This window comes from Rhinopithecus roxellana, chromosome 15 (assembly GCF_007565055.1).
Source record: "Rhinopithecus roxellana isolate Shanxi Qingling chromosome 15, ASM756505v1, whole genome shotgun sequence".
Classification (NCBI taxonomy): Eukaryota; Metazoa; Chordata; class Mammalia; order Primates; family Cercopithecidae; genus Rhinopithecus; species Rhinopithecus roxellana.
Window position 1 is genome coordinate 113,035,240 of NC_044563.1, and position 14,674 is coordinate 113,049,913.

Here is a 14,674-nt window from a genome sequence, read left to right on the forward strand (position 1 = left end):
GCAGCCTCCAGAAGCTGGAAAAGACAAGCAATGGATTCTCCATCAGATCCTCCAGAGGGAGTGCAGCGCTGCCAACACTTTGAACTCAGCCTGGTTATAATTATTTTGGACTTCTCCAGAACTATAAAGAATAAATATTTGAAACCACCCAAGTTTCTGATAGTTTGCTTTTACACCTATGAGAAATTAAAACCCAGTCCAAATATATCTATGATTTACAATTGGAATGTAAGACACTAGAATGTGTTAAGAAGTTGTTTTAATTACAAGGGTTACTCATAAAATGGTGTCATTACACACATTCTTAAAAATACGAAATTTTTCTCTATTGCCAATGGGAAAACAAGCCCCTAATCCTAGGTTTAAAGGGTTTCTGATCTCAAAGTGTATGTTAATTTTGTTCCTACTATTTCTAAATCTGAGCTATCCTGTGGGAGGTAGACTCATTATCACCCTAAAAGACCACATTCATTTTCCTTCTGTTGTCAAATCTTATTTCTTGCCCTTAACTTCTTTTACTCCCCACTAGCCAAAAACCTTCCTACTCTTGAGAGCCCAAAGCTAGTCCCAATTCATTCATTCACTTATCAAATAAAAGACAGATGTAATCTAAAGCACTGTGTATTCTAGGGGCTTACTATCTAATTAAGGAACCAGAAACAGCCATTAAAAAAAAAAAAAGCATGGACTTCCTTATAGTCTCAAAAAATGCCAGCTGAATCAAACAGGGAGCTCTGAGGACAACAACATTCATCAATCAAGTACAGAGAATCCTGATACTCCTTAATTAACAGAATAGGTATGTTATAAATTTAATGTTGCAAAGTGTATTTATTTTAACTGACTTCCATGTTCTTTCAGTACTAAACTGAAATGCATTTTGCTGGAGTTGAAAAAGTTAAGTGTCTTGGAAGCAACAGACTCAAAATTAACAAATCAGCAAATCTTGCAACAAACAGAGAAGAAAATTTTAAGAAATTATCATTAACAACAGCACAAAAAATGCTTTGGATAAGCCAAATAGAGTATATGTAAGACTTCTACACTGACAAGCACAAAACACCACTAAGAGAAATCAAATGCCTAAATAAATGGAAGAAGTAACATGTTCATGGATGGGAAGCTGCTTGTCCATTTTCCCTAAACTGATATATTAATGCAATCCCTATCAAAATTTCAGCAGTAATCAACACTGTAGTACCCGCATAAAGCATAAAGATAGCCAAGAAACAGACCATACATATATGGTCAATTGACTTTCAACAAAGCTGCTAGAGCAACTCAATGAGGAAAGGAAAGTATGTAGCAAATGGTTTCTAAACAACTGGATATCCCTGTGGGGAAAAAAAATAACCTCAATCCCTCTTATTCCATAAACCAAAATTAATTCAGAATGAATTATACATGTAAAAGTAATCCATAAAGGCAACGCAAGGGAATATCTTTGCCACTTAGGGTAGGCAAAGAGTGCTTTGACAGAAAATAAAAAGCATAAACTGTATAACACAAAATTTATAAACTGAACATCAAATTTTAAAACTTTCTGCTCATCAAAGATACCACTAAGAAAATGAATAAACGGGGGGGGGGGCGGAGCAAGATGGCCGAATAGGAACAGCTCCAGTCTCCAACTCCCAGCGCGAGCGACACAGAAGACGGGTGATTTCTGCATTTTCAACTGAGGTACTGGGGTCATCTCACTAGGGAGTGCCGGACAATCGGTGCTGGTCAGCTGCTGCAGCCCGACCAGTAAGAGCTGAAGCAGGGCAAGGCATCGCCTCACCTGGGAAGCCCAAGGGGGAAGGGAATCCCTTTTTCCAGCCAAGGGAACTGAGACACACAACACCTGGAAAATCAGGTAACTCCCACCCCAATACTGCTCTTTAAGCAAACGGGCACACCAGGAGATTATACCCACACCTGGCCGGGAGGGTCCCACGGCCACGGAGCCTCCCTCATTGCTAGCACAGCAGTCTGCAATCTAACCACAAGGCAGCAGCGAGGCTGGCGGAGGGGCGCCCGCCATTGCTGAGGCTTAAGTAGGTAAACAAAGCCGCTGGGAAGCTGGAACTGGGTGGAGCTCACAGCAGCTCAAGGAAACCTGCCTGTCTCTGCAGAATCCACCTTTGGGGACAGGGCACAGCTAAACAACAACAACAAAAAAAGCAGCAGAAACCCGTGCAGACGCAAACGACTCTGTCTGACAGCTTTGAAGAGAGCAGTGGATCTCCCAACACGGAGGTTGAGATCTGAGAACGGACAGACTGCCTGCTCAAGTGGGTCCCTGACCCCTGAGTAGCCTAACTGGGAGACATCCCCCACTAGGGGCAGTCTGACACCCCACACCTCACAGGGTGGAGTACACCCCTGAGAGGAAGCTTACAAAGTCAGAATCAGACAGGTACACTCGCTGTTCAGCAATATTCTATCTTCTGCAACCTCTGCTGCTGATACCCAGGCAAACAGGGTCTGGAGTGGACCTCAAGCAATCTCCAACAGACCTACAGCTGAGGGTCCTGACTATTTGAAGGAAAACTATCAAACAGGAAGAACATCTATACCAAACCCCCATCAGTACGTCACCATCATCAAACACCAGAGGCAGATAAAACCACAAAGATGGGGAAAAAGCAGGGCAGAAAAGCTGGAAATTCAAAAAATAAGAGCGCACCTCCCCCTGCAAAGGAGTGCAGCTCATCGCCAGCAACGGATCAAAGCTGGTCGAGAATGACTTTGATGAGATGAGAGAAGAAGGCTTCAGTCCATCAAACTTCTCAGAGCTAAAGGAGGAATTACGTACCCAGCGCAAAGAAACTAAAAATCTTGAAAGAAGAGTGGAAGAATTGATAGCTAGAATAATTAATGCAGAGAAGGTCATAAACGAAATGACAGAGATGAAAACCATGACACGAGAAATATGTGACAAATCCACAAGCTTCAGTAACCGACTCGATCAACTGGAAGAAAGAGTATCAGCGATTGAGGATCAAATGAATGAAATGAAGCGAGAAGAGAAACCTAAAGAAAGAAGAAGAAAAAGAAATGAACAAAGCCTGCAAGAAGTATGGGATTATGTAAAAAGACCAAATCTACGTCTGATTGGGGTGCCTGAAAGTGAGGGGGAAAATGGAACCAAGTTGGAAAACACTTCAGGATATCATCCAGGAGAATTCCCCAACCTAGTAGGGCAGGCCAACATTCAAATTCAGGAAATACAGAGAACACCACAAAGATACTCCTCGAGAAGAGCAACTCCAAGACACATAATTGCCAGATTCACCAAAGTTGAAATGAAGGAAAAAATCTTAAGGGCAGCCAGAGAGAAAGGTCGGGTTACCCACAAAGGGAAGCCCATCAGACTAACAGCAGACCTCTCGGCAGAAACTCTATAAGCCAGAAGAGAGTGGGGGCCAATATTCAACATTCTTAAAGAAAAGAATTTTAAACCCAGAATTTCATATCCAGCCAAACTAAGTTTCATCAGTGAAGGAGAAATAAAATCCTTTACAGATAAGCAAATGCTTAGAGATTTTGTCACCACCAGGCCTGCCTTACAAGAGACCCTGAAGGAAGCCCTAAACATGGAAAGGAACAACCGGTACCAGCCATTGCAAAAACATGCCAAAATGTAAAGACCATTGAGTCTAGGAAGAAACTGCATCAACTAACGAGCAAAATAACCAGTTAATATCATAATGGCAGGATCAAGTTCACATATAACAATATTAACCTTAAATGTAAATGGACTAAATGGTCCAATTAAAAGACACAGACTGGCAAACTGGATAAAGAGTCAAGACCCATCAGTCTGCTGTATTCAGGAGACCCATCTCACATGCAGAGACATACATAGGCTCAAAATAAAGGGATGGAGGAAGATCTACCAAGCAAATGGAGAACAAAAAAAAGCAGGGGTTACAATCCTAGTCTCTGATAAAATAGACTTTAAACCATCAAAGATCAAAAGAGACAAAGGACATTACATAATGGTAAAGGGATCAATTCATCAGGAAGAACTAACTATCCTAAATATATATGCACCAAATACAGGAGCACCCAAATTCATAAAGCAAGTCCTTAGAGACTTACAAAGAGACTTAGACTCCCATACAATAATAATGGGAGACTTCAACACTCCACTGTCAACATTAGACAGATCAACGAGACAGAAAGTTAACAAGGATATCCAGGAATTGAACTCATCTCTGCACCAAGCGGACCTAATAGACATCTATAGAACTCTCCACCCCAAATCAACAGAATATACATTCTTCTCAGCACCACATCGCACTTATTCCAAAATTGACCACATAATTGGAAGTAAAGCACTCCTCAGCAAATGTACAAGAACAGAAATTATAACAAACTGTCTCTCAGACCACAGTGCAATCAAACTAGAACTCAGGACTAAGAAACTCAATCAAAACCGCTCAACTACATGGAAACTGAACAACCTGCTCCTGAATGACTACTGGGTACATAACGAAATGAAGGCAGAAATAAAGATGTTCTTTGAAACCAATGAGAACAAAGATACAACATACCAGAATCTCTGGGACACATTTAAAGCAGTGTGTAGAGAGAAATTTATAGTACTAAATGCCCACAAGAGAAAGCTGGAAAGATCTAAAATTGACACTCTAACATCACAATTAAAAGAACTGGAGAAGCAAGAGCAAACACATTCAAAAGCTAGCAGAAGGCAAGAAATAACTAAGATCAGAGCAGAACTGAAGGAGATAGAGACACAAAAAACCCTCCAAAAAAATCAGTGAATCCAGGAGTTGGTTTTTTGAAAAGATCAATAAAATTGACAGACTGCTAGCAAGACTAATAAAGAAGAAAAGAGAGAAGAATCAAATAGACGCAATAAAAAATGATAAAGGGGATATCACCACTGACCCCACAGAAATACAAACTACCATCAGAGAATACTATAAACACCTCTATGCAAATCAACTAGAAAATCTAGAAGAAATGGATAATTTCCTGGACACTTACACTCTCCCAAGACTAAACCAGGAAGAAGTTGAATCCCTGAATAGACCAATAGTAGGCTCTGAAATTGAGGCAATAATTAATAGCCTACCCAGCAAAAAAAAGTCCAGGACCAGATGGATTCACAGCTGAATTCTACCAGAGGTACAAGGAGGAGCTGGTACCATTCCTTCTGAAACTATTCCAATCAATAGAAAAAGAGGGAATCCTCCCTAACTCATTTTATGAGGCCAACATCATCCTGATACCAAAGCCTGGCAGATACACAACAAAAAAAGAAAATTTTAGACCAATATCCCTGATGAATATCGATGCAAAAATCCTCAATAAAATACTGGCAAACCAGATTCAGCAGCACATCAAAAAGCTTATCCACCATGATCAAGTGGGCTTCATCCCTGGGATGCAAGGCTGGTTCAACATTCGCAAATCAATAAATGTAATCCAGCATATAAACAGAACCGAAGACAAGAACCACATGATTATCTCCATAGATGCAGAAAAGGCTTTTGACAAAATTCAACAGCCCTTCACGCTAAAAACGCTCAATAAATTCGGTATTGATGGAACGTACCTCAAAATAATAAGAGCTACTTATGACAAACCCACAGCCAATATCATACTGAATGGGCAAAAACTGGAAAAATTCCCTTTGAAAACTGGCACAAGACAGGGATGCCCTCTCTCACTGCTCCTATTCAACATAGTGTTGGAAGTTCTGGCTAGGGCAATCAGGCAAGAGAAAGAAATAAAGCGTATTCAGTTAGGAAAAGAAGAAGTCGAATTGTCCCTGTTTGCAGATGACATGATTGTATATTTAGAAAACCCCATTGTCTCAGCCCAAAATCTCCTTAAGCTGACGAGCAACTTCAGCAAAGTCTCAGGATACAAAATTAATGTGCAAAAATCACAAGCATTCTTATACACCAGTAACAGACAAACAGACAGCCAAATCAGGAATGAACTTCCATTCATAATTGCTTCAAAGAGAATAAAATACCTAGGAATCCAACTTACAAGGGATGTAAACGACCTCTTCAAGGAGAACTACAAACCACTGCTCAGTGAAATCAAAGAGGACACAAAGAAATGGAAGAACATTCCATGCTCATGGATAGGGAGAATCAATATCGTGAAAATGGCCATACTGCCCAAGGTTATTTATAGATTCAATGCCATCCCCATCAAGCTACCAATGAGTTTCTTCACAGAATTGGAAAAAACTACTTTAAAGTTCATATGGAACCAAAAAAGAGCCTGCATTGCCAAGACAATCCTAAGTCAAAAGGACAAAGCTGGAGGCATCACACTACCTGACTTCAAACTATACTACAAGGCTACAGTAACCAAAACAGCATGGTACTGGTACCAAAACAGAGATATAGACCCATGGAACAGAACAGAGTCCTCAGAAATAATACCACACATCTACAGCCATCTGATCTTTGACAAACCTGACAAAAACAAGAAATGGGGAAAGGATTCCCTATTTAATAAATGGTGCTGGGAAAATTGGCTAGCCATATATAGAAAGCTGAAACTGGATCCTTTCCTTACTCCTTATACGAAAATTAATTCAAGATGGATTAGAGACTTAAATGTTAGACCTAATACCATAAAAACCCTAGAAGAAAACCTAGGTAGTACCATTCAGGACATAGGCATGGGCAAGGACTTCAAGTCTGAAACACCAAAAGCAACGGCAGCAAAAGCCAAAATTGACAAATGGGATCTAATTAAACTAAAGAGCTTCTGCACAGCAAAAGAAACTACCATCAGAGTGAACAGGCAACCTACAGAATGGGAGAAAATTTTTGCAATCTACTCATCTGACAAAGGGCTAATATCCAGAACCTACAAAGAACTCAAACAAATTTACAAGAAAAAAACAAACAACCCCATCAAAAAGTGGGCAAAGGATATGAACAGACATTTCTCAAAAGAAGACATCCATACAGCCAACAGACACATGAAAAAATGCTAATCACTGGCCATCAGAGAAATGCAAATCAAAACCACAATGAGATTCCATCTCACACCAGTTAGAACGGCAATCATTAAAAAGTCAGGAAACAATAGGTGCTGGAGAGGATGTGGAGAAATAGGAACACTTTTACACTGTTGGTGGGATTGTAAACTAGTTCAACCATTATGGAAAACAGTATGGCAATTCCTCAAGGATCTAGAACTAGATGTACCATATGACCCAGCCATCCCACTACTGGGTATATACCCAAAGGATTATAAAACATGCTGCTATAAAGTCACATGCACACGTATGTTTATTGCGGCACTATTCACAATAGCAAAGACTTGGAATCAACCCAAATGTCCATCTGTGACAGACTGGATTAAGAAAATGTGGCACATATACACCATGGAATATTATGCAGCCATAAAAAAGGACGAGTTTGCGTCCTTTGTAGGGACATGGATGCAGCTGGAAACCATCATTCTTAGCAAACTATCACAAGAAGAGAAAACCAAACACCGCATGTTCTCACTCATAGGTGGGAACTGAACAATGAGATCACTTGGACTCGGGAAGGGGAACATCACACACCGGGGCCTATCATGGGGAGGGGGGAGGGGGGAGGGATTGCATTGAGAGTTATACATGATATAAATGACGAATTGATGGGTGCTGACGAGTTGATGGGTGCAGCACACCAACATGGCACAAGTATACATATGTAACAAACCTGCATGTTATGCACATGTACCCTAGAACTTAAAGTATAATTAAAAAAAAAAAAAGAAAAAAATAAAATGAATAAACAAGCCATAGACTGGGAGAAAATAGTGGCTACATATGTTTCTAACAAAGGACTTGTATCAGAATACATGAATAAAACCTATAAATCAATGATAAAAAGACAAAACTAATTAAAAACCAGATGAATAAAATTGAACAGATACTTTTTCAAAGAAAACTGATGAACAATGTGTACATGAACTTTTTTATTAGTTATTAGGAAATAACTTAAACTTTTTTATTAGTTATTAGGAAAATGCAAATTAAAATCACATTGAGATATTATTACATACCTAAAAGAATGGCTAAAATAAAAATGACTGGCTGGGTGTGGTGGTTCATGCCTGTAATCCCAGCACTTTGCGAGGCCAAGGCAGGCAGATCACCTGAGGTCAGGAATTTGAGACTAGGTTGGCCAACATGATGAAACTCAGTGTTTACTAAAAATAGAAAAATTAGCCAGGTGTGGTGGCACGCACCTGTAGTCCCAGCTACCCAGGAGGCAGAGGCACAAGAATTGCTTGAACAGGGGAGGTAGAGGTTGCAGTGAGTGGAAATTGTGCCACTGCACTCCAGCCTGAGGGACAGAGGAAGCCTCTGTCTCAAAAAAAAAAAAAAAAAAAAAAAAAGAGAGAGAGAGAAGAAAAAAGAAAAAAAAATTACTGATAACACCAAGTGTTGATAAGATATGAAATAACCAGAATTCTGATATACTGCTGATAGGAAACAATTTGGCAATTGCTTATAAAGTTACATATACATCTACTCTATGATCAGTAAAAATGAAAATCACAAATCCACAAACAGATTCATAAAAGAATAGATTAACAGTCTTATTCGTAACAGTCTTATTATAAAACTGGAACCATAAATGTCTATCAACTGCAGAATAGGTAAATACATTTTATTAAATCCATAGAAAAGAAATATTACTCAACAATTAAAAAAGAACAAATCATGACACACTCAATAACATAAATGAGAATCTAGAATATTTGTTAAGTAAAAGAAGAAAGAATAAAAAGTACATACTGTATGATTACATGAATATGAAATCCCAATTTAGGTACATTTAATTTGTGGTGATAGAAACCAGAAAGTCGGTTTCCAGGTGAAAATAGGTAGTGGAAATTATGAAAGAGGGGCATGAGGGAACTTGCTGGAGTGTTAAGATATAGAAATGTTCTATATCTTATTTGGGGTGGTGTTTACATGATATCAAACTCACCAAACTTAACACTTAAGATCTGTGCATTTTTCGTTTTATGTTGACAATATCTCAATAGAAAAACATCTTCAGACATGTTTAAATTTTTTAAAAGGAATTTAGCAAATCTTTCTAAACCATAAAGGATAAATAAGGAATTTCTTCCAATATTAATAGAAAGATAAGTACAACAACAAAAAAAACAGAAAATTAATGGAAAAATTAATATGAATTAGCACAAAGCTTGAATTACACACTAGTTTATGGAAACTGTTTTATTACTTTCAAGCACATTTGCCAACTTTAATAACTTCAAAACATTTTAAAAGACTAAGCATTGCTGAGTAGAAACCCGAAGTGCATCCAAAATTAAAATACCATAAATATGTCACAATATTAAAAATACTGAGAGTGATAGTATCTGTGTGATTCTTCATTATACAAAGACATCTATTTCCAAAATTTTAGTAAACTGCTATTTTACTACTCTGAAATGACTTGACACCTATAACTGTATGATCTAAGTAATTTCCTCAAATTTGGGGGAAACTTTTCAATTACATAAACTTAAATTCTTTAAATTCCCATATCATTCATTGAGAATAAGAAAAACTAACACAAAAATAGATTAAGAAACTCTCTTGATACAAAAATAGGGGATCATACATGGTACTACAAAAGAAATACAAGAACTGATAAAATATTTCATCGGGATTAGTATGTGTTATCTGTTTTCTAACTGACTATTTCATGGATAAGTAACACTTTTAGTTATGAAATCTTAATTCTCATCAGCTGAGATTTTTTGGCAATGAGCTGTCCAATATGAAATATTTTATTTTGATTTCAAACACTCTCTACATATTAAGTCTAAGTGCTTTCTAAATTACTAATTCTAGAGTGACTGTCACAATGTGTCACCTCAGTGCTACTCAAAATGTGGTCCTCAGAACTGCAGCATCAGCATCATCAGAGAGCTTGTTACAAATATCAATTCTTGCGCCTCACCTCAAATCTTCAGAGGGAGGATTCCAGAATCTGTGTTTCACCAAGCTCTCCAAGCAACTGTTACACGTGCTAAAATTTGAGAAGCACACTGTTAGCCTTGACTGCTGAAAACATGGAATTCATGGGCAAGTCAGAAGATAAGTGCTTTGCAAAAATGTTCCTGTGACAGACGCGTCCTTCCAAGTACGTACACCAAAAAGAGGGGAAAAAAATCCATTAACCTAGAACACCACAATGAAAACTACAACGTGTTTCAAGTCAAAAATTTTTTGACATTTGATACCTTCCATTCACTAATCATAAATGTCAACTTATTCATTCCATTGTTTGTACTAACACCATATGATGTCACAGATGAAGACACTGATGAAATCTGAAATCTGAACAATATGCCAGTGGTAGTTTAATCTGTTGACTTTTTTTTTTTTAAAAAAGAGAGGGGCATAATTTGTATCAGGCTTCACCTTAACACTAATGATGATATCCACTGATAAGTTTACACAGAAACAAATGTTTTTCAACTAAGAAATGAAGCATGTAAAATTATGAAAATAGCATCACACAATGCAGTGTGAAAATTCTACCAACTTCTAAAAGGTTTTAGTGAAAATTATATATATATATATATATATTTTTTTTTTTTTTTTTTTTTTTTTTTTGAGATGGGATCTCTCTGTGTCATCTGGGCTGGAGTGTAATAGAGTGATCCTGGTTCACTGCAACCTCTGCCTCCCAGGATCAAGCGATCCTCCCACCTCAGCCTCCCGGGTAGCTGGAACCACAGGCATATGCCACTACACCTGGCTAATTTTTGTATTTTTTGTAGAGACGAGGTTCCCATATTGCCCAGGCTGGTCTCCAACTCCAGGACTCAAGTAATCCATCCACCCTGTGAAAATTACATATTCATTAGCTCCAAATGATCTTTTCTGTTGGCTATACAACATATAAAGTTGATATGAAACGATATTTCTTTACAGTAAACACATAAGAGTTTTATGGTAAACTGTCTACATACATTAATCCTTTAGTACACACTTGTGATTGTGCTGTTTTGATATATAAAATATAAACTATATATAAGAAGTAACAATAAACCATGAAAAGGACTCTGGGCAAATCTGATTACACAAAAATCCCCAAACAGGCTATTATTACTTGATTTATCAATGTGGCAATTGAGGTTTCCTCTACGTATTAATAGATGAATTTTAGTACCATCAATAGGATGCTAGCTTTCTATCTCTAGCTTCAAACTTTCTTGAATTCTAGAACCAAAGTTTGAAATACTTTCTGGAAGCTTTCTTGTCAGCACAATAAGTTTAATATATTCGATATCCAATATATTATCCAGACACTAAAATTTGTTTCTCCTCCTGCTGAATTCCTTGCTCTGTTAAAAAATAACTCCATGCTCAATAAATGCTAAATGAATGGATGAGAGGGGAAAATGTTTCCTAATATTCCAGACTATCAATATTAGGGTAACCCCTCTTTCCTTCTTCCCATGAACTGCCAAATCTATAGATTCTACTTACATAATTCCCTTTCTGTTCCCAATATCAACCCTAGTTCAGACCAACATTAGCTCCTACCTAGTCCCTAGCAATCATCTTCTAACAGCTTTCCAATCCATCTTACCTGCTTCAAAGTCACTCATCTTAACATAACTCTGACCATGTCATTCCCCAGCTCATAAATTTTAAATGGCCAACTAATGCATTATGAATTACAGTGAAACTCTTTATCCTTAAAAGGAAAGTCTTACAATATAAGAACCACAACCGACACAACAAAAAAAAGAGAATTTTAGACCAATATCCCTGATGAACATCAATGCAAAAATCCTCAATAAAATATGGGCAAACCGAATCCAGCAGCACATCAAAAAACTTATCCACCATGATCAAGTGGGCTTCATCCCTGGGATGCAAGGTTGGTTCAACATACGCAAATCAATAAATGTAATCCAGAATATAAACAGAACCAAAGACAAAAACCACATGATTATCTCAATAGATGTAGAAAAGGCCTTTGACAAAATTCAGCAGCCCTTTATGCTAAAAACTCTCAATAAACTAAATATTGATGGAATGTATCTCAAAATAATAAGTGCTGTTTATGACAAACCCACAGCCAATGTCATACTGAATGGGCAAAAACTGGAAGCATTCCCTTTGAAAACTGGCACAAGACAGGGATGCCCTCTCTCACAACTCATATTCAACAAAGTGTTGGAAATTCTGGCCAGGGCAATCAGGCAAGAGAAAGTAATCAAGGGTATTCAGTTAGGAAAAGAGGAAGTCAAATTGTCCCTGTTTGCAGATGACATGATTGCATATTTAGAAAACCCCATCATCTCAGCCCAAAATCTCCTTAAGCTGATGAGCAACTTCAGCAAAGTCTCAGCATACAAAATCAATGTGCAAAAATCACAAGCATTCTTATACACCAATAGCAGACAAACAGACAGCCAAATCATGAATGAACTCCCATTCACAATAGCTTCAAAGAGAATAAAATACCTAAGAACCCAACTTACAAGAGATGTGAAGGACCTCTTCAAGGAGAACTACAAACCACTGCCTGGTGAAATCAAAGAGGACACAAACAAATGGAAGAACATTCCATGCTCATGGATAGGAAGAATCAGTATCATGAAAATGGCCATATTGCCCAAGGTAATTTATAGATCCAATGCCATCCCCATTAAGCTACCAATGAGTTTCTTCACAGAATTGGAAAAAACTACTTTAAAGTTCATATGGAACCAAAAAAGAGCCTGCATTGCCAAGACAATCCTAAGTCAAAAGGACAAAGCTGGAGGCATCACGCTACCTGACTTCAAACTATACTACAAGGCTACAGTAACCAAAACAGCATGGTACTGGTACCAAAACAGAGATATAGACCCATGGAACAGAACAGAGTCCTCAGAAATAATACCACACATCTACAACCATCTGATCTTTTACAAACCTGACAAAAACAAGAAATGGGGAAAGGATTCCCTATTTAATAAATGGTGCTGGGAAAATTGGCTAGCAATAAGTAGACAACTGAAACTGGAACCTTCCTTACTTCTTATACAAAAATTAATTCAAGATGGAGTAGAGACTAAACTGTTAGACCTAAAACCATAAAAACCCTAGAAGAAAACCTAGGTAATACCATTCAGGACATAGGCATGGGCAAGGACTTCATGTCTAAAACACCAAAAGCAATGGCAACAGAAGCCAAAATTGACAAATGGGATCTAATTAAACTAAAGAGCTTCTGCACAGCAAAAGAAACTACCATCAGAGTGAACAGGCAACCTACAGAATGGGAGAAAATTTTTGCAATCTACGCATCTGATAAAGGGCTAATATCCAGAATCTACAAAGAACTCAAACAAATTTACAAGAAGAAAACAAACAACCCCATCAAAAAGTGGGCAAAGGATATGAACAGACACTTCTCAAAGGAAAACATTTACGCAGCCAACAGACACATGAAAAAATGCTCATCATCATTCGCCATCAGAGAAATGCAAATCAAAACCACAATGAGATACCATCTCACACCAGTTAGAAAGGCAATCATTAAAAAGTCAGGAAACAACAGGTGCTGGAGAGGATGTGGAGAAACAGGAACACTTTTACACTGTTGGTGGGACTGTAAACTAGTTCAACCATTGTGGAAGACAGTGTGGCGATTCCTCAAGGATCTAGAACCAGAAATACCATTTGACCCAGCCATCCCATTACGGGGTATATACCCAAAGGATTATAAATCATGCTGCTATAAAGACACATGCACATGTATGTTTATTGTGGTACTATTCACAATAGCAAAGACTTGGAACCAACCCAAATGTTCATCACTGACAGACTGGATTAAGAAAATGTGGCACATATACACCATGGAATACTAGGCAGTCATAAAAAAGGATGAGTTCGTGTTCTTTGTAGCAACATGGATGCAGCTGGAAACCATCATTCTCAGCAAACTATCGCAAGAACAGAAAACCAAACACCGCATGTTGTCACTCACTGAACAACGAGATCACTTGGACACAGGAAGGGGAACATCACACACAGGGGCCTGTTGTGGGGTGGGGGCAGGGGGGAGGGATAGCATTAGGAGATATACCTAATGTAAATGATGAGTTAATGGGTGCTGCACACCAACATGGCACATGTATACATATGTAACAAACCTGCACGTTGTGCACATGTACCCTAGAACATAAAGTATAATAATAATAAAAAGAGAACCACAACCTACCATTCAAGCTTTATCTATTACAAATATTAAACACTGAATAAACACTGTATTCTAACCATATCCATATCTGTGTAAAGATTAGCACAGTGCCTCTTCGCACAAGTATCCTTCATAAATATTTAAGTTGTGTGTTTAATATTTTCCCCAAAAGTACAAAATCGGGAACTTCCTGATTTTAGTCAGCACAATATAGGAGGAGAGATGAATTTTAGGTTTAATCTGAGGTACTGCACTTAAGTGCCTTTTCTCTCATACTCTTTCCTAGTGAACAAGTATTTACTATGTCATTCTATTACACTGACACTGTGAACAAATATGATTGAAAATGCTTCAGCCCAATGATCTTCCTTCAAACACTTTTCAAATTGAGGAATGAGATACAGAGTAAACAAACACTAAGAGGAATGCATTCAAAAGAATATATTTGGAAAAAAAAT

General features: G+C 37.9%; 1 protein-coding gene across 3 annotated transcripts in view; it reads right to left on the reverse strand.

Annotated features, from left to right (window-relative positions):
• DNAJC24 (DnaJ heat shock protein family (Hsp40) member C24) overlaps positions 1-14,674 on the reverse strand; it is a 75,711-nt gene that overhangs the window by 26,309 nt on the left and 34,728 nt on the right. The gene's annotated exons all lie outside the window — the stretch shown is intronic.